Source organism: Cherax quadricarinatus, chromosome 2, assembly GCF_038502225.1.
Source record: "Cherax quadricarinatus isolate ZL_2023a chromosome 2, ASM3850222v1, whole genome shotgun sequence".
Lineage (NCBI taxonomy): Eukaryota > Metazoa > Arthropoda > Malacostraca > Decapoda > Parastacidae > Cherax > Cherax quadricarinatus.
In genome coordinates this window covers 8,021,719-8,040,038 of record NC_091293.1, presented here as the reverse complement: position 1 = coordinate 8,040,038, position 18,320 = coordinate 8,021,719, and the positions used below count along the sequence as shown (strand labels likewise).

Sequence of the window (18,320 nt, the reverse complement as noted above, 5' to 3'; positions counted from 1 at the left end):
GTGAGGTCAACGTTGCCATACTGAGTTTGATAATGTTGCTGAAGAGACTCATAACTTTCTCTTCTTAAGTGCGAGTTATTTGTGAGTACTTCCAGTACATTATCTTGAGTTATACACCTCGTGAGTTGAGTTCAAGTATCAGTACATGAGCATAAAGGAATACTGTAGTAGACCAGCCGCAGGAGTACTGTAGTAGACCAGCCGCAGGAGTACTGTAGTAGACCAGCCGCAGGAGTACTGTAGTAGACCTGCCACAGGAGTACTGTAGTAGACCTGCCACAGGAGTACTGTAGTAGGCCTGCCACAGGAATACTGTAGTAGACCTGCCACAGGAGTACTGTAGTAGACCTGCCGCAGGAGTACTGTAGTAGACCTGCCACAGGAGTACTGTAGTAGACCTGCCACAGGAGTACTGTAGTAGACCTGCCGCAGGAGTACTGTAGTAGACCTGCCACAGGAGTACTGTAGTAGACCAGCCGCAGGAGTACTGTAGTAGACCTGCCGCAGGAGTACTGTAGTAGACCTGCCGCAGGAGTACTGTAGTAGACCTGCCACAGGAGTACTGTAGTAGACCTGCCGCAGGAGTACTGTAGTAGACCTGCCACAGGAGTACTGTAGTAGACCTGCCACAGGAGTACTGTAGTAGACCTGCCACAGGAGTACTGTAGTAGACCAGCCGCAGGAGTACTGTAGTAGACCTGCCGCAGGAGTACTGTAGTAGACCTGCCACAGGAGTACTGTAGTAGGCCTGCCGCAGGAGTACTGTAGTAGGCCTGCCGCAGGAGTACTGTAGTAGGCCTGCCACAGGATTACTGTAGTAGACCTGCCACAGGAGTACTGTAGTAGACCTGCCGCAGGAGTACTGTAGTAGACCTGCCACAGGAGTACTGTAGTAGACCTGCCACAGGAGTACTGTAGTAGACCAGCCGCAGAAGTACTGTAGTAGACCTGCCGCAGGAGTACTGTAGTAGACCTGCCGCAGGAGTACTGTAATAGACCTGCCACAGGAGTACTGTAGTAGACCTGCCACAGGAGTACTGTAGTAGACCTGCCACAGGAGTACTGTAGTAGACCTGCCACAGGAGTACTGTAGTAGACCTGCCACAGGAGTACTGTAGTAGACCAGCCACAGGAGTACAGTAGTAGACCTGCCACAGGAGTACTGTAGTAGACCAGCCGCAGGAGTACTGTAGTAGACCTGCCGCAGGAGTACTGTAGTAGACCTGCCACAGGAGTACTGTAGTAGACCTGCCGCAGGAGTACTGTAGTAGACCAGCCGCAGGAGTACTGTAGTAGACCTGCCACAGGAGTACTGTAGTAGACCTGCCACAGGAGTACTGTAGTAGGCCTGCCACAGGAGTACTGTAGTAGACCTGCCACAGGAGTACTGTAGTAGACCTGCCACAGGAGTACTGGAGTAGACCTGCCACAGGAGTACTGTAGTAGACCTGCCACAGGAGTACTGTAGTAGACCTGCCGCAGGAGTACTGTAGTAGACCTGCCACAGGAGTACTGTAGTAGACCTGCCACAGGAGTACTGTAGTAGACCTGCTGCAGGAGTACTGTAGTAGACCTGCCACAGGAGTACTGTAGTAGACCTGCCACAGGAGTACTGTAGTAGACCTGCCACAGGAGTACTGTAGTAGGCCTGCCGCAGGAGTACTGTAGTAGGCCTGCCGCAGGAGTACTGTAGTAGACCAGCCACAGGAGTACTGTAGTAGACCTGCCACAGGAGTACTGTAGTAGACCTGCCACAGGAGTACTGTAGTAGACCTGCCGCAGGAGTACTGTAGTAGACCTGCCACAGGAGTACTGTAGTAGACATGCCACAGGAGTACTGTAGTAGGCCTGCCGCAGGAGTACTGTAGTAGGCCTGCCGCAGGAGTACTGTAGTAGGCCTGCCGCAGGAGTACTGTAGTAGGCCTGCCGCAGGAGTACTGTAGTAGACCTGCCACAAGAGTACTGTAGTAGACCAGCCACAGGAGTACTGTAGTAGGCCTGCCGCAGGAGTACTGTAGTAGACCAGCCACAGGAGTACTGTAGTAGACCTGCCACAGGAGTACTGTAGTAGACCTGCCGCAGGAGTACTGTAGAAGGCCTGCCGCAGGAGTACTGTAGTAGACCAACCACAGGAGTACTGTAGTAGACCAGCCACAGGAGTACTGTAGTAGACCTGCCACAAGAGTACTGTAGTAGACCAGCCACAGGAGTACTGTAGTAGGCCTGCCGCAGGAGTACTGTAGTAGACCTGCCGCAGGAGTACTGTAGTAGACCTGCCGCAGGAGTACTGTAGTAGACCTGCCACAGGAGTACTGTAGACCTGCCAAAGGAGTACTGTAGTAGACCTGCCGCAGGAGTACTGTAGTAGGCCTGCTGCAGGAGTACTGTAGTAGACCTGCCACAGGAGTACTGTAGTAGGCCTGCCGCAGGAGTACTGTAGTAGACCTGCCACAGGAGTACTGTAGTAGACCAGCCACAGGAGTACTGTAGTAGACCAGCCGCAGGAGTACTGTAGTAGACCTGCCACAGGAGTACTGTAGTAGACCTGCCACAGGAGTACTGTAGTAGACCTGCCGCAGGAGTACTGTAGTAGACCTGCCACAGGAGTACTGTAGTAGACCTGCCACAGGAGTACTGTAGTAGACCTGCCGCAGGAGTACTGTAGTAGACCTGCCGCAGGAGTACTGTAGTAGGCCTGCTGCAGGAGTACTGTAGTAGACCTGCCACAGGAGTACTGTAGTAGGCCTGCTGCAGGAGTACTGTAGTAGACCTGCCGCAGGAGTACTGTAGTAGGCCTGCCGCAAGAGTACTGTAGTAGGCCTGCCGCAGGAGTACTGTAGTAGGCCTGCCGCAGGAGTACTGTAGTAAGCCTGCCGCAGGAGTACTGTAGTAGGCCTGCCGCAGGAGTACTGTAGTAGACCAGCCGCAGGAGTACTGTAGTAGGCCTGCTGCAGGAGTACTGTAGTAGACCTGCCGCAGGAGTACTGTAGTAGACCTGCGGCAGGAGTACTGTAGTAGACCTGCCGCAGGAGTACTGTAGTAGACCTGCCGCAGGAGTACTGTAGTAGACCTGCCACAGGAGTACTGTAGTAGACCTGCCACAGGAGTACTGTAGTAGACCTGCCGCAGGAGTACTGTAGTAGGCCTGCTGCAGAAGTACTGTAGTAGACCTGTCGCAGGAGTACTGTAGTAGACCTGCCGCAGGAGTACTGTAGTAGACGTGCCACAGGAGTACTGTAGTAGGCCTGCCGTAGGAATACTGTAGTAGACCTACCGCAGGAGTACTGTAGTAGGCCTGCCGCAGAAGTACTGTAGTAGGACTGCCGTAGGAATACTGTAGTAGGCCTGCCGCAAGAGTACTATAGTAGGCCTGCTGCAGGAATAATGTAGTAGGCCTGCCGCAGAAATACTGTAGTAGGCCTGCCACAGGAATACTGTAGTAAGCCTGCCGCAGGAATACTGTAGTAGGCCTGCTGCAGGAATACTGTAGTAAGCCTGCCGCAGAAATACTGTAGTAGGCCTGCCACAGGAATACTGTAGTAAGCCTGCCGCAGAAATACTGTAGTAGGCCTACCGCAGGAATACTGTAGTAGGCCTGCCGCAGGAATACTGTAGTAGGCCTGCCGCAGAAATACTGTAGTAGGCCTGCCGCAGAAATACTGTAGTAGGCCTGCCGCAGTAATACTGTAGTAGTCCTGCCGCATGAATACTGTAGTAGGCCTGCCGCAGGAATACTGTAGTAGGCCTGCCGTAGGAATACTGTAGTAGGCCTGCCGCAGAAATACTGTAGTAGGCCTGCCGCAGGAATACTGTAGTAGGCCTGCCGCAGGAATACTGTAGTAGGCCTGCCGCAGGAATACTGTAGTAGGCCTGCCGCAGGAATACTGTAGTAGGCCTGCCGCAGGAATACTGTAGTAGGCCTGCCGTAGGAATACTGTAGTAGGCCTGCCGCAGGAATACTGTAGTAGGCCTGCCGCAGGAATACTGTAGTAGGCCTTCCGCAGGAATACTGTAGTAGGCCTGCCGCAGGAATACTGTAGTAGGCCTGCCGCAGGAATACTGTAGTAGGCCTGCCACAGTAATACTGTGGTAGGCCTGCCGCAGTAATACTGTAGTAGACCTGCCACAGGAATACTGTAGTAGGCCTGCCGCAGAAATACTGTAGTAGGCCTGCCGCAGTAATACTGTAGTAGGCCTGCCGCAGTAATACTGTAGTAGACCTGCCGCAGAAATACTGCAGTAGGCCTGCTGCAGTAATACTGTAGTAGGGCTGCCGCAGTAATACTGTAGTAGGCCTGCCGCAGGAATACTGTAGTAGGCCTGCCGCAGAAATACTGTAGTTGGCCTGCCGCAGTAATACTGTAGCAGGCCTGCCGCAGTAATACTGTAGTAAGCCTGCCGCAGAAATACTGTAGTAGGCCTGCCGCAGTAATACTGTAGTAGAGTAGGCCTGCCGCAGAAATACTGTAGTGGGCCTGCTGCAGTAATACTGTAGTAGGCCTGCCGCAGAAATACTGTAGTAGACCTGCCGCAGTAATACTGTAGTAGGCCTGCCGCAGGAATACTGTAGTAGGCCTGCCGCAGTAATACTGTAGTAGGCCTTCCGCAGAAATACTGTAGTAGGCCTGCCGCAGGAATACTGTAGTAGGCCTGCCTCAGTAATACTGTAGTAGGCCTGCCGCAGGAATACTGTAGTAGGCCTGCCGCAGGAATACTGTAATAGGCCTGCCGCAGGAATACTGTAGAAGGCCTGCCGCAGAAATACTGTAGTAGGCCAGCCGCAGGAATACTGTAGTAGGCCTGCCGCAGAAATACTGTAGTAGGCCTGCCGCAGGAATACTGTAGTAGGCCTGCCGCGGGAATACTGTAGTAGGCCTGCCGCAGGAATACTGTAGTAGGCCTGCGGCAGGAATACTGTAGTAGGCCTGCCGCAGGAATACTGTAGTAGGCCTGCCGCAGGAATACTGTAGTAGGCCTGCCACAGGAATACTGTAGTAGGTCTGCTGCAGGAATACTGTACTAGGCCTGCCGCAGGAATACTGAAGTAGGCCTGCCGCAGGAATACTGTAGTAGGCCTGCCGCAGGAATACTGTAGTAGGCCTGCCGCAGGAATACTGTAGTAGGCCTGCCGCAGTAATACTGTAGTAGGCCTGCCGCAGGAATACTGTAGTAGGCCTGCCGCAGGAATACTGTAGTAGGCCTGCCGCAGGAATGCTGTAGTAGGCCTGCCGCAGGAATACTGTAGTAGGCCTGCCGCAGGAATACTGTAGTAGGCCTGCCGCAGGAATACTGTAGTAGGCCTGCCGCAGGAATACTGTAGTAGGCCTGCCGCAGGAATACTGTAGTAGGCCTGCCGCAGTAATACTGTAGTAGGCCTGCCGCAGTAATACTGTAGTAGGCCTGCCGCAGTAATACTGTAGTAGGCCTGCCGCAGGAATACTGTAGTAGGCCTGCCGCAGGAATACTGTAGTAGGCCTGCCGCAGGAATACTGTAGTAGGCCTGCCGCAGGAATACTGTAGTAGGCCTGCCGCAGGAATACTGTAGTAGGCCTGCCGCAGGAATACTGTAGTAGGCCTGCCGCAGGAATACTGTAGTAGGCCTGCCGCAGTAATACTGTAGTAGGCCTGCCGCAGTAATACTGTAGTAGGCCTGCCGCAGTAATACTGTAGTAGGCCTGCCGCAGTAATACTGTAGTAGGCCTGCCGCAGTAATACTGTAGTAGGCCTTCCGCAGTAATACTGTAGTAGGCCTGCCGCAGTAATAATGTAGTAGGCCTGCCGCAGTAATAATGTAGTAGGCCTGCCGCAGTAATACTGTAGTAGGCCTGCCGCAGTAATAATGTAGTAGGCCTGCCGCAGTAATAATGTAGTAGGCCTGCCGCAGTAATAATGTAGTAGGCCTGCCGCAGTAATAATGTAGTAGGCCTGCCGCAGTAATAATGTAGTAGGCCTGCCGCAGTAATAATGTAGTAGGCCTGCCGCAGTAATACTGTAGTAGGCCTGCCGCACACGGTGGGCGTTAAGGTTATGCAGTATTTGTGGGTAACAGATGACCGACAGATACATTGTCACGCCTCTAAATACACTAAACTCTTTTATGAAGCTCCTCTGTATTCTGGATGTTTTTTGGCAAACATGATTAAAAAAGTTATTTCATGTTTTAATCGAACGTAAAAAACCATCACAGCACGTGCTGTTCAACATCACGTGCTGTTCAACAGCACGTGCTGTTCAACAACACGTGCTGTTCAACATCACGTGCTGTTCAACATCACGTGCTGTTCAACATCACGTGCTGTTCAACATCACGTGCTGTTCAACATCACGTGCTGTTCAACATCACGTGCTGTTCAACAACACGTGCTGTTCAACATCACGTGCTGTTCAACATCACGTGCTGTTCAACAACACGTGCTGTTCAACAACACGTGCTGTTCAACATCACGTGCTGTTCAACAACACGTGCTGTTCAACATCACGTGCTGTTCAACATCACGTGCTGTTCAACATCACGTGCTGTTCAACATCACGTGCTGTTCAACATCACGTGCTGTTCAACAGCACGTGCTGTTCAACATCACGTGCTGTTCAACAACACGTGCTGTTCAACAACACGTGCTGTTCAACAACACGTGTTGTTCAGTTTTCGATTCACTTTTGTTAATTACATATCTGCCTCCCCCCCTCCCCTCTCCCCCCTCAAAAAAAAAAAAAATCTCCCTTTATGGAATGACTTTTGGTAGAGCTGAGTTGATAGCAACGAGTCCCTGTTACGTCCCTGTTACGTCCCTATTACGTCCCTGTTACGTCCCTGTTACGTCCCTGTTACACCAGGGACGCATCTTAATTTTTCTTTTTTGAGATCATGATGTATATTCTGGACTCTTCAATTATCCTATTTATAGAGGCATAATGTATCTATAAACATAACAATATTTTAGTCCAGAAATTAGGTCATATTCTCATGGTTAAAATTATTTTTGTTTTTTTTTACATTAAAGGAACTAAAGGTAAGAGAAAACACGATAACTGCACATGTAGGAACAGTATACACAACATGGAACAGTATACACAACATGGAACAGTATACACAACATGGAACAGTATACACAACATGGAACAGTATACACAACATGGAACAGTATACACAACATGGAACAGTATACACAACATGGAACAGTATACACAACATGGAACAGTATACACAACATGGAACAGTATACACAACATGGAACAGTATACACAACATGGAACAGTATACACAACATGGAACAGTATACACAACAATAACATTAAAATGTCTTAATTTAGAGACGTATAGAGAACAAGAAACTGTATCTTCATATTAGGAGAAAACAGTCCAAAATATATTATATAAAGTATTCGCTCCCAGAGTGATTGACAGAGTGGGATCAGATACATTGTAGTGCACTCTTCACTCATGCACTCTTCACTCATGCACTCTTCACTCATGCACTCTTCACTCATGCACTCTTCACTCATGCACTCTTCACTCATGCACTCTTCACTCATGCACTCTTCACTCATGCACTCTTCACTCATGCACTCTTCACTCATGCACTCTTCACTCATGCACTCTTCACTCATGCACTCTTCACTCATGCACTCTTCACTCATGCACTCTTCACTCATGCACTCTTCACTCATGCACTCTTCACTCATGCACTCTTCACTCATGCACTCTTCACTCACGCACTCTTCACTCATGGGAGACTTTGTACGTGAATGCCGGGAATCTATTTCACAACATGGGACACCACCGGGGGTCAACACTTCTCTTGTAACTATACGTGAACCTTGCTGATAGATGTACACAAATTTGTAAATATGAACTAGCATCATATGACACACACACACGCGCGCACACACACACACACACACACACACACACACACACACACACACACACAGAGGAGCTCGGACTCGACCCCCGCAACCTCAACTAGGTGAGTACACACACACACACACACACACACACACACACACACACACACGAACCTCCAGTGAGTGCAGAGAGTGTTGCCGGGGCGTGTGTTGTGGTGGTTGCCTGAGCAGTGTTGCCTGCGCTGCAGAAAACACATGGTGGTGGCTCTCCAGGGGGGTCGACCAGGTGGGAGATGTGCTCAATGAGCGTGAGTGACGCTGGGGTCACACTACCCACTGAGCTCCTCCTGTGACCCTCCCTCAGGCTGCCGCTCAGCAGCGTGGTGGTGGTGTTGCTGCTGTAGGCGCTGCTGCTGCCTCTGCTGCGCACGTTGCTGTAGTACAAGTCGAGCGCTGTATCGTCGACGCTGGCCTGGGGACGTCACCGCAGCGCCGGCTGGTCAAATGGCGCCTGCGGTATGAAGGCACTGGACCGCCTTCTATGACCGCAGCCGCAGCACGCCATCATCAAGACTCTAACCCGCAGGAGGCCCATGCGGCACCGCAAGGGCGTCCTACCAAGGCAAGGCGGCGCAGGAAGGAACGCGAAGCTGTCTCACAAGTCACCGTCAGCACCCGTCAGGAAGCACCATGGATACACATGGAGACCTCGTCTCCTGCTGTCTTCTTCTATATCTCCCAGTCTCCTGCCCTAATTTCCACCAGGTATAACTTCCATTATTCAATTTCTACTTTAGAGCCATCCAGAGCACGACAGTAAGGGCGTTGGGCAGCAATGGTCAGGGACTTCCAAACCATATTAATGCACCAACAAGCAAGTTAGCATTTCCAGCCCTAAAACATTCTAGGGAAAAGTCTAGAGAGCTGGTCCACTACCTGCAGAAGGCACTAGTCTACTAGCACACACTTAGTAATGGTCCTATGGTGATAGAAAAGGCAATGTATTAAAAGACGGATCGATTATAATATCTAAGCTTAGGAAATCATTTAGAATTTGCTAGTCTACTAAGTGAGTAGGTGAGATTAATTAGACGAGAGGTCGGACACGGACGTGAGTCAACACTTGCTGCGGATTACTACTGTGATTAGACTCTGGTCTCGTGTGGAACGTTCACACCACTGTGAGGGGACGTTCATTCCGGCGGAGGAGCGCCGGGCGGAGCGGCAACAAGAGAATAGATGCTAGATGCTATCCCAGCAGCGTCCAGGCGAGCACTGACGCGGCCATCCCACTCCCAGGACGCCCTACCCACTCACTCCTTCACACCTCCCTCTTGTTCATCCCTCACACCTCGTTCCTCCCTCACATCTCGTTCCTCCCTCACACCTCCCTCCTCCCTCACACCTCCCTCTCGTCCCTTCCTCACACTTCCCTCTCTTACTCCTCCATCATACCTCCAACTTCCTTACGCCCTCTTATTTCTCTCACACCTCCCTCTTGTTCCTTCTTTTAACTTCATTGTTACTCACACCTCTTCCTCCTTCCACCTCTTATTCCTGCCTCATACCTCCCGTTCATTCCTGCATCAAGTCTCCCTGTTGTTCCTCCCTCTCTTGTTCCTTTGTCACACATCAGTGATGTCCCTCCATGATGTCCCCCCCCTCCCTCACACCTACCTGTTGTTACTCAGCCACTTCTGGAAGCACTCTTAAGCGCTGTGTGTGTGTGTGTGTGTGTGTGTGTGTGTGTGTGCGCGCGCGCGTGTGTGTACACTCACCTAATTGTGGTTGCAGGGGTCGAGACTCAACTTCTGGCCCCGGCTCTTTACTGAACGCTACTAGGTCCTCTCTCTCCCTGCTCCATGAATTTTCTCATACCTCATCTTAAAGCTATGTATAGTTCCAGCCTCCACTACCTCTCTTCGTAGACTTTTCCAGTTCCTGACTATGACTGAAGAAATACTTCCTAACATCTCTCTGACTCATCTGAGTCTTCAGCTTCCAAGTGTCCCATCTCTGGAACATCGTGTGTCTATCCACCTTATCTTTTCCACGCAGTATTTTGCATGTCGTTATCATGTATTCCCTAACCCTCCTGTCCTCCTCGTGTGTGTGTGTGTGTGTGTGCGCGCGTGTGCGTGTGTGTGTGTGTGTGTGCGTGTGTGTGTGTGTGTGTGCGTGTGCGTGTGCGTGTGCGTGTGCGTGTGCGTGCGTGTGCGTGTGTGTGTGTGTGTGTGTGTGTGTGTGTGTGTGAGTGTGTGTGTGTGAGTGTATCATTCACGTAGTATACTATACGTTCATCCTCATGTCTAAACAGTTTTCGCCAACCAACTCATCCTTTTCTTGGCCTTTGTTCCTTTAGTTATTTTGTGTTCTTTAAACTATACGTCATCTGAAATCAGAAATAAATATTATGAAGGTAATTTCGTTGACAGCGATATTCTACCTATGTTCTGCATCTTACAGCTCGTTTAAAGTCAATCATTTTGTTCGCATCAACGTTGTGACAGTTTACCATTACTGATCACTGTAGTCTACATTTATTGTATTTATTTTGGAATTGTAATCAAACGATGATGCAAATCTGTTTCGTGGACACCAAAGACTCTGTCCTGCTCCAGAGAATCTCTTCATATTTCTCTTTTTGGTATATCATTATCTCTCGCATTCACCATTTTTTTCTTTGTCTCACTTCCGTTCATCTATTAAACGAACCGTTATCACAGGTATACATAAAAGTTTTTGGTTGTATACCTTGATGCTGGTGAAGGACTCTTGATCAAAAGAATTGTTATTTCTTATCCCTTCCTCGAATAAAAATCCATTTTATTTCATCTCTCTCATTTCCCATGCGCTGTATAATCCCGACTGATTTAATACCACCGGAGATTTGAGAGATCAAATCTCATTGCTATTTACGAAACTAACTTACACTACCTACATCACTGGAGGCAATTCTTTATAGTCTCAGCTTACCTCACTCAGCGCAGCGTGTTCCACTGACACACACACACACACACACACACACACACACACACACACACACACACACACACACACACACACACACACACACACACACACACACACACACACACGTTAGGCCCATATTGGAGTATGCGGCACCAGTTTGGAACCCACACCTAGCCAAGCACGTAAAGAAACTAGAGAAAGTGCAAAGGTTTGCAACAAGACTAGTCCCAGAGCTAAGAGGTATGTCCTACGAGGAGAGGTTAAGGGAAATCAACCTGACGACACTGGAGGACAGGAGAGATAGGGGGGACATGATAACGACATACAAAATACTGAGAGGAATTGACAAGGTGGACAAAGACAGGATGTTCCAGAGATTGGACACAGTAACAAGGGGACACAGTTGGAAGCTGAAGACACAGATGAATCACAGGGATGTTAGGAAGTATTTCTTCAGCCACAGAGTAGTCAGTAAGTGGAATAGTTTGGGAAGCGATGTAGTGGAGGCAGGATCCATACATAGCTTTAAGCAGAGGTATGATAAAGCTCACAGCTCAGGGAGAGTGACCTAGTAGCGATCAGTGAAGAGGCGGGGCCAGGAGCTCGGACTCGACCCCCGCAACCTCAACTAGGTGAGTACAACTAGGTGAGTACACACACCACACTTCAGGACTGGCTCCTCGAATTTAACCTCGCCAAATGCAAAGTCATGAACATCGGGGAAGGACAAAGAAGACCACAGACAGATATAGGCTAGGTGGCCAAAGACTGCAAATCTTACTCAAGGAGAAAGATCATGGGGTGAGTATAACACCGAGCACGTCTCCGGAGGCACACCAGACAACTGCTGCAGCATATGGGCGCCTGGCAAACCTGAGAATAGCGTTCTGATACCTCAATAAGGAATCGTTCAAAACTCTGTACAAAGAAAGGCTATAGGAATTCGGCCTGACGACTGGACTGTTAGGGGAGACAGGACGGTTAGGGGAGACAGGACGGTTAGGGGAGACATGATAACGACATTCAAAATACTGCGAGGAATAGATAAGGTGGACAGAGACAGGATGTTACAGAGATGGGACACAGACAAAAAGGGTTGCAATTGGAAGTTGAAGACTGAGATGAGTCAAAGGGATGTCAGGAAGTATTTCTTCAGTCATAGAGTTGTTAGGAAGTGGGATAGTCTGGCAAGCGATGTAGTGGAGACAAGAACCATACATAGTTTTAAGACAAGGTATGATGAAGCTCATTGAGCAGGGAGAGAGGTCCTAGTAGCGACCAGTGAACAGGCGGTCGCATATGCTGAGTCTCGACCCCTGCAACCACAATTAGGTGAGTACACACACACACACACACACACACACACACACACACACACACACAGTCCGAAGTATCTCTGTTAGCAAGTGCGAAAATAATGAGAAGAATACAAGCAGACGGGACCAGAAAAGGCTACAAATGAAACTGTTCAGGCTGCTAGTCTCGTTTTAGATTTTAACCCCAGCAAGTGCAAAGTTATGAAGTTTGGAGAAAGGCAGAGATAACCGATGACGGAGTACAGGCTGTGGGGTGGGGGGCAAAGTCTGTAAACCTCATTCAAGGAGAAGGACCATGGGGTGAGTATTGTACCGAGCCTATCCCCTGAGGCGCACATCAACCTAAGAACTACGCGTCGGGCAAATCTAAGACCGGCCTTCAGACATCTAAGAAAGAAGTAATTCACTACACTGTATACAATGTACTTAAGACCTAATATTGGATCATGCAGCACCAGTGTGGAGCTCACACCTAACCAAGCATGGTGATATATTAAAGAAAGAGATTTACAAGAAAACTAGTCCCGGTGCTAAGGTGTATGTCCATTGGCCAAAGAGAAGAGGTTATGGTAACACAGCCTGATACACTGGAGGGAAGAACTAGAGGTGATATGATAACGTACAAAGCAATGAGAGGAATTAACATGTTGAATATGGGCAGATTATTTGATAGACGGGAAACAGGAACACGAGCTCACAACAGGAGCTGAAAACATAGGTGAGTCACAAGGATGTTAGGAAGTATTTCTTCAACCTTAGAAGTGTCATGAAGTGGAATGACATGCAGAATGAAGCGGTAACGGTAGGATCCACACAAAGCTTCAATAAAAGGTTCAATAAGGCTCTTGAAGCGCAGAAAGAGTGGACGTTGCAGCGACCAGTGACAAGGTGGGGCCAGACAGGTGAGGACTCACGCACGCACCTGTCTCCCCTACCATGACAATGAGATTTTTACATTTTTTTTACCTCTTCATTCAGCTTCACCTCAGTGTCTTCTCCACAACAGTCCCATGATGGATATGCTTGTTATCTTCTCCTATGATAAGAGGTGAGTTAAGACTCGTCTTGTATGTCTTAATATCTCCTTTAGTCTCAGTCAAGGTATTGGGAGATGGTATCAGGTTCCACAGGAATGATATGTGTTACGTTAAAGAGGATTATTTCTAGTGTTATAGATATTAAACATACGGCATATTAATTTTTTCAACACGTGACTCTCGATAAATTAATTTGACACATTTTTTCTATATTAAATTTCTCCCATTCATTACTCAAGCCTGCAGTTTTACATCTACGTTCTTTCCTTGCTGTTTATATATATATATATATATATATTTATATATATATATATATATATATATATATATATATATATATATATATATATTTATATATATATATTCAACACGTCGGTCGTGACCCAAAAAGAAAGAAAATCCCCTGAAAGAAAATGCTTTCTTAATCATTCGACAATTTCACCTCATACATAATCACTGTCTTTGCAGAGGCGCTCGGATACGACAGTTTAAAAGTCAACCTCCAAACTGCCAATATCCCAAACCCCTCCTTTAAAGCGCAGGTATTGTACTTCCCATTTCCATGGCTCAAGTCCGGCTAAACTGTTTCCCTGAGTCCCCTCGCGAAATATTACCTTATTCACTCTCCAACAGCTCGTAAGGTCCCAAAAACCATTTGTCTCCATTCACTCCTATCTAACACGCTCACACATGCTTGCTGGAAGTCCAAGCCCCTCGCCCACAAAACCTCCTTTACCCCCTCCCTCCAACCATTTCGAGGACGATCCTTACCCCGCCTTCCTTCTCCTACTGGTTTATACACTCTCCAAGTCATTCTACTTTAATCCATTCTCTCTAAATGACCAAACCACATCAACAACCCCTCTTCAACCCTCTGACTAATACTTTTAGTAACTCCACACCACCTCCCAATTTCCACACTCCGAATTCTCTGCATAATATTTACACCACACATTGCCCTTAGGATATCTCCACTGCCTCCAGCCGCCTCCTCGCTGGAGCATTTGCAACCCAAGCCTCACACCCAAATAAGAGTGTTGGTACCATATACTTTCGTACATTACCTTCTTTGACTTCATGGATAATTTTTTTTTGTCTCCACAGATATCTCAACGAACCACTCACCTTTTTTCCCTTCGTCAATTCTATGGTTAACCTCATCCTTCATAAATCCATCTGGTGACAAGTCAACTCCCATATATCTGAAAACATTCACATCTTCCATAATCCTTCTCTGTAATGTGATATCCTATTTTTCTTTATCTAAATCGTTTGATACCCTCATCGCCTTACTCCTATCTATGTTCACTTTCAACTTTCTACCTTTACACACCCTCCCAAACTCGTCCACTAACCTTGGCAACTTTTCTTTAGAATCACAAATAAGCACAGTATCATCAGCAAAAAGTAACTGTGTCAACTTCCATTTTGTATTTGATTCGCCATAATTTAATCCCACCCCTCTCCCCAACACCTTACCATTTACTTCTTTTGGAACCCCATCTATAAATATATTAAACAACCATGGTGACATTACACATCCCTGCCAAAGACCTACTGTTAGCGAGAAATAATCTCCGTCTCTCTTACACACCCTAACCTGAGCCTCTCTATCCTCATAAAATGTCTTTACAGCATTTAGTAACTTACTACCTATTCCATATACCTGCAACATCTGACACATTGCTCCCCTATTCACTCTATCATATGCCTTTTCTAAATCCATAAATGCAATGAAAGTTTCCCTATTTCTGTCTAAATACAGTTCACATATATGCTTCAATGTAAACACTTGATCCACACATTCCCTACCCACTCTAAAGCCTCCTTGCTCATCTGCAATCCTACTCTCTGTCTTACCTCTAATTCTTTCAATTATACCCTACCATACACTTTACCTATAATGTTTACAATCTCTTTTGTCCCCCTGCCCTATATATAAAAGAATTTTATATAAAGGAACTCTCTGCCAATCCCTAGCTACCTTACCCTCTTTCATACATTTTTTAAACAAAAATACCAACCACTCCAACAGTATATTCCCCCTACTTTTAACATTTGTCATGATCCCATCAGTTCCAGCTGCTTTACCCCCTTTCATTCTACGTAATGCCTCACGCACCTCCCCCACACTTACATTCTGCTCTTCTTCACTCCTAAAAGATGGTATACCTCCCTGACCAGTGCATGAAAATACCGCCTCCCTTTCTTCGTCGACATTTAAAAGTTCCTCAAAATATTCCCGCCATCTACCCATTACCTCCATCTCCCCATCTACTAACTCCCCTACTCTGTTTTTAACTGACAAATCCATTCGTTCTCTAGGCTTTCTTAACTTGTTTATCTCACTCCAATTTTTTTTCTTATTTTCAGCAAAATTTCTTGACAGTGCCTCTCTCACTCTATCATCTGCTCTCCTTTTGTAGTCTCTCACCATTCTCTTCACCTTTCTTTTACTCTCCATATACTCTGCTTTTTTTTATATAACACTTCTGCTTTGTAGAAACCTCATTCTTTTTTATCACTACCTTCATTATTCCACCAATCACTCCTCTTTCTTCCTGCACCCACTCTCCTATAGCCACACAATTCTACCTCGCATTCTAATATTGCATTTTTAATGCTATTCCAACCCTCTTCAGCCCCCACTACTCATACTTGCATCAGCCCACCTTTCTGCCAATAGTTGCTTATATCTCACCCTAACTTCCTCCTTTCTTAATTTATACACTTTCACCTCTCTCTTACGTGCTGTTGCCATTTCCCTTTTGTCCCATCTACCTCTTACTCTTACTGTAGCTATAACTAAATAATGATCCGATATATCCGTTGTCCCTCTATTAACATGTACAGCGTGAAGCCTACCCATCAACCTTTTATCCACCAATTCCTAATTTAACAGACTACTTTCACTGGGTGCTATATCATACCTAGTATACTTATTTATAATTTTAATATTTGTTCCTCTTTCACATAGCATAGCTCCAATTTTTTAGCGCTTTGTAGAGCGCGCAACGAGCGACCCATTATATGTGAAATCGTCGGTTTTGATCGACCTTCGCCAACCACTGGACTATGTATTTAACTGAAAAATATCTGAAAATGAGTATTTTCCCCAGTTGATTTCTCCCACTAAAAGTTCAAAAAAAAAAAAACGTTAATGTAAATTCTTAATCATTTACTCTCATCTTTTCTCTTTCGAATTCGGTAAAGAAAACAGTGTCACAACAGAAAATCTCACGCATTTCACTTCTTAAGTGGAACAAACATTGAAATTTGGTCAAACATGCCCTCAAATACCATGGTTTTCTGGGGTTTCCATGGAATTTCAGTGAAACAAACGGTTAATAACATAATTTATTTCATGAGACTATCAGATTCAAAAAGAATTAGGTCCCTATCTTATATAGGAAATAGTTATAGCCTCTCCAAAGAATCTGGTTGGGTCGGGTCGTGTCAGGTCGGGTCGTGTCGTGTCTTGTCGGGTCGTGTCGTGTCGTGTCGTGTCGTGTCGTGTCGTGTCGTGTCGGGTCGCTTAGAGACTAATGAGGGAGGGTGATTGCTGAATTTTAGAGGGACACATTTAGTCATCTTCATTTCCAGGAACGTTGTGTTCGTCTCCCACGTTTCAGGGTCTTCATTCAAAAAAGAATATTTTTCCCTCCCCTTCCTCTGCTCAGCAATGATGCTAAACATTTTCAGCGTCCTCTTAGTCACAAACTCCTCCAGTCCGACTCCGATTCCTGGAACACATTGCAAGTGACGGGACCACCCTGGTTTCTTTTGCCGCTCGAGGTTGGTCACCATCATGCGCTTTGTCGCTATGTCCGCTTTCTCGTCGATGAACTCCATTCTCACCAGGTCCTCCGCCAGATACCAGAGATGCCGTGCTAAGGTGATGGCAGCAGCATTCGCGATCTCTTTATCTGGATACGCTCAAAGGGTTTGGAGGAAGTCTAAGTCTTGCTTGGAAGCCACGCAGAGCCTCGTTCCAGAACAGGACGAAGATCAAGGCGACGAAAAGTGAGAGTGATCCAATGGCAAGCGATTCCTTGGCAGTGCGACTGAACAGATTCCGCAAGAGAATGACCTTCAGGACCAACAATCCCTTCACCCATCCACCACGCGTGATGCGTCAGGCCTGGGGCCAGAAACTTGGCCCGCTTTTCATATGTATATGTGTGTGTGTATATATATATATATATATATATATATATATATATATATATATATATATATATTTTATATATATATATATATATATTTTATATATATATATATATATATGAGATCAACTTTTAAGAAGGCACTGAACCTGTCACTAGAGGATGAGCAATGGGATCAGGCAACCCTCCCAGTACGACTGGGAGGTATAGGGGTGCGTAAAGCAACACATGTTGCTTTACCTGCTCTTCTGTCTTCGTGTTTGGCTTCCAGTGCATTAGTCAAGAAGATAGTGCCCGAACGCTTGAGAGACTTGGTAGGAGCTCAAGACCCCAGGTTTACTGAAGAAGCGATTCGGTGGGACACCCTTACAGACTCCTCCAGTAGACCAGCTCCTCCCAGACAGCACAAACAGTCCGACTGGGACAAACCGATCATGGAAAAAATCGCCAACACAATGCTCTCCAATGCTTCAGGAAAGAACAAAGCTCGTCTCCTGGCAGTGAAGGCACCACACTCAGGAGATTTCCTGTTAGCTGTTCCCAACTCCTCCCTGGGCACCCGTCTCGACCCACAGGCCATTCGGATTGGTGTTGCTCTTCGCCTAGCCGCCCCCATCCTCACCGAACATAGGTGTATTTGCGGCAGGGCGACAGCTGATCAATTCGGACTTCATGGCCTCGTGTGCCACACAGCAGAAGGGAAGTATGCCAGACATGAGGAGATCAATGACATAATAAAGAGAAGCCTCGCCACAGCCCGTTGCCCAGCTCAACGGGGACCCCAAGTACAGAGGTCTGATGGAAGTCAAAAGCATCCTGATGGAGCCACTATGCTACCCTGGAAGGATGGAAAGCAGATTGCCTGGGACTACACCTGTGCTGCCACATTGGCAGACACCTACTTGCCAAACTCTGTAGTGGAAGGGGGTGGAGCTGCCAGCCACAGGGAGACCCAGAAGATCCGAAAATATGAAGACCTTCCC

At 47.2% G+C, this 18,320-nt stretch overlaps 1 protein-coding gene and 1 long non-coding RNA gene across 6 annotated transcripts in view; one reads left to right on the top strand and one right to left on the bottom strand.

The window, feature by feature from the left end:
* Nucleotides 1-18,320, bottom strand: part of LOC128690316 (neuroepithelial cell-transforming gene 1 protein) — a 1,446,122-nt gene that overhangs the window by 1,098,756 nt on the left and 329,046 nt on the right. Inside the window, exon 1 of one of the 5 annotated variants that reach the window (XM_070087210.1) lies at nucleotides 8,020-9,125. The exons of the other annotated variants lie outside the window; for them this stretch is intronic. The gene's annotated coding sequence lies outside the window, so the exon portion shown is untranslated. Of the gene's footprint in view, nucleotides 1-8,019; nucleotides 9,126-18,320 lie in introns of those variants that run through there. 5 annotated transcript variants of the gene reach the window in all.
* LOC138853024 (uncharacterized) overlaps nucleotides 1-18,320 on the top strand; it is a 294,549-nt gene that overhangs the window by 27,135 nt on the left and 249,094 nt on the right. The gene's annotated exons all lie outside the window — the stretch shown is intronic.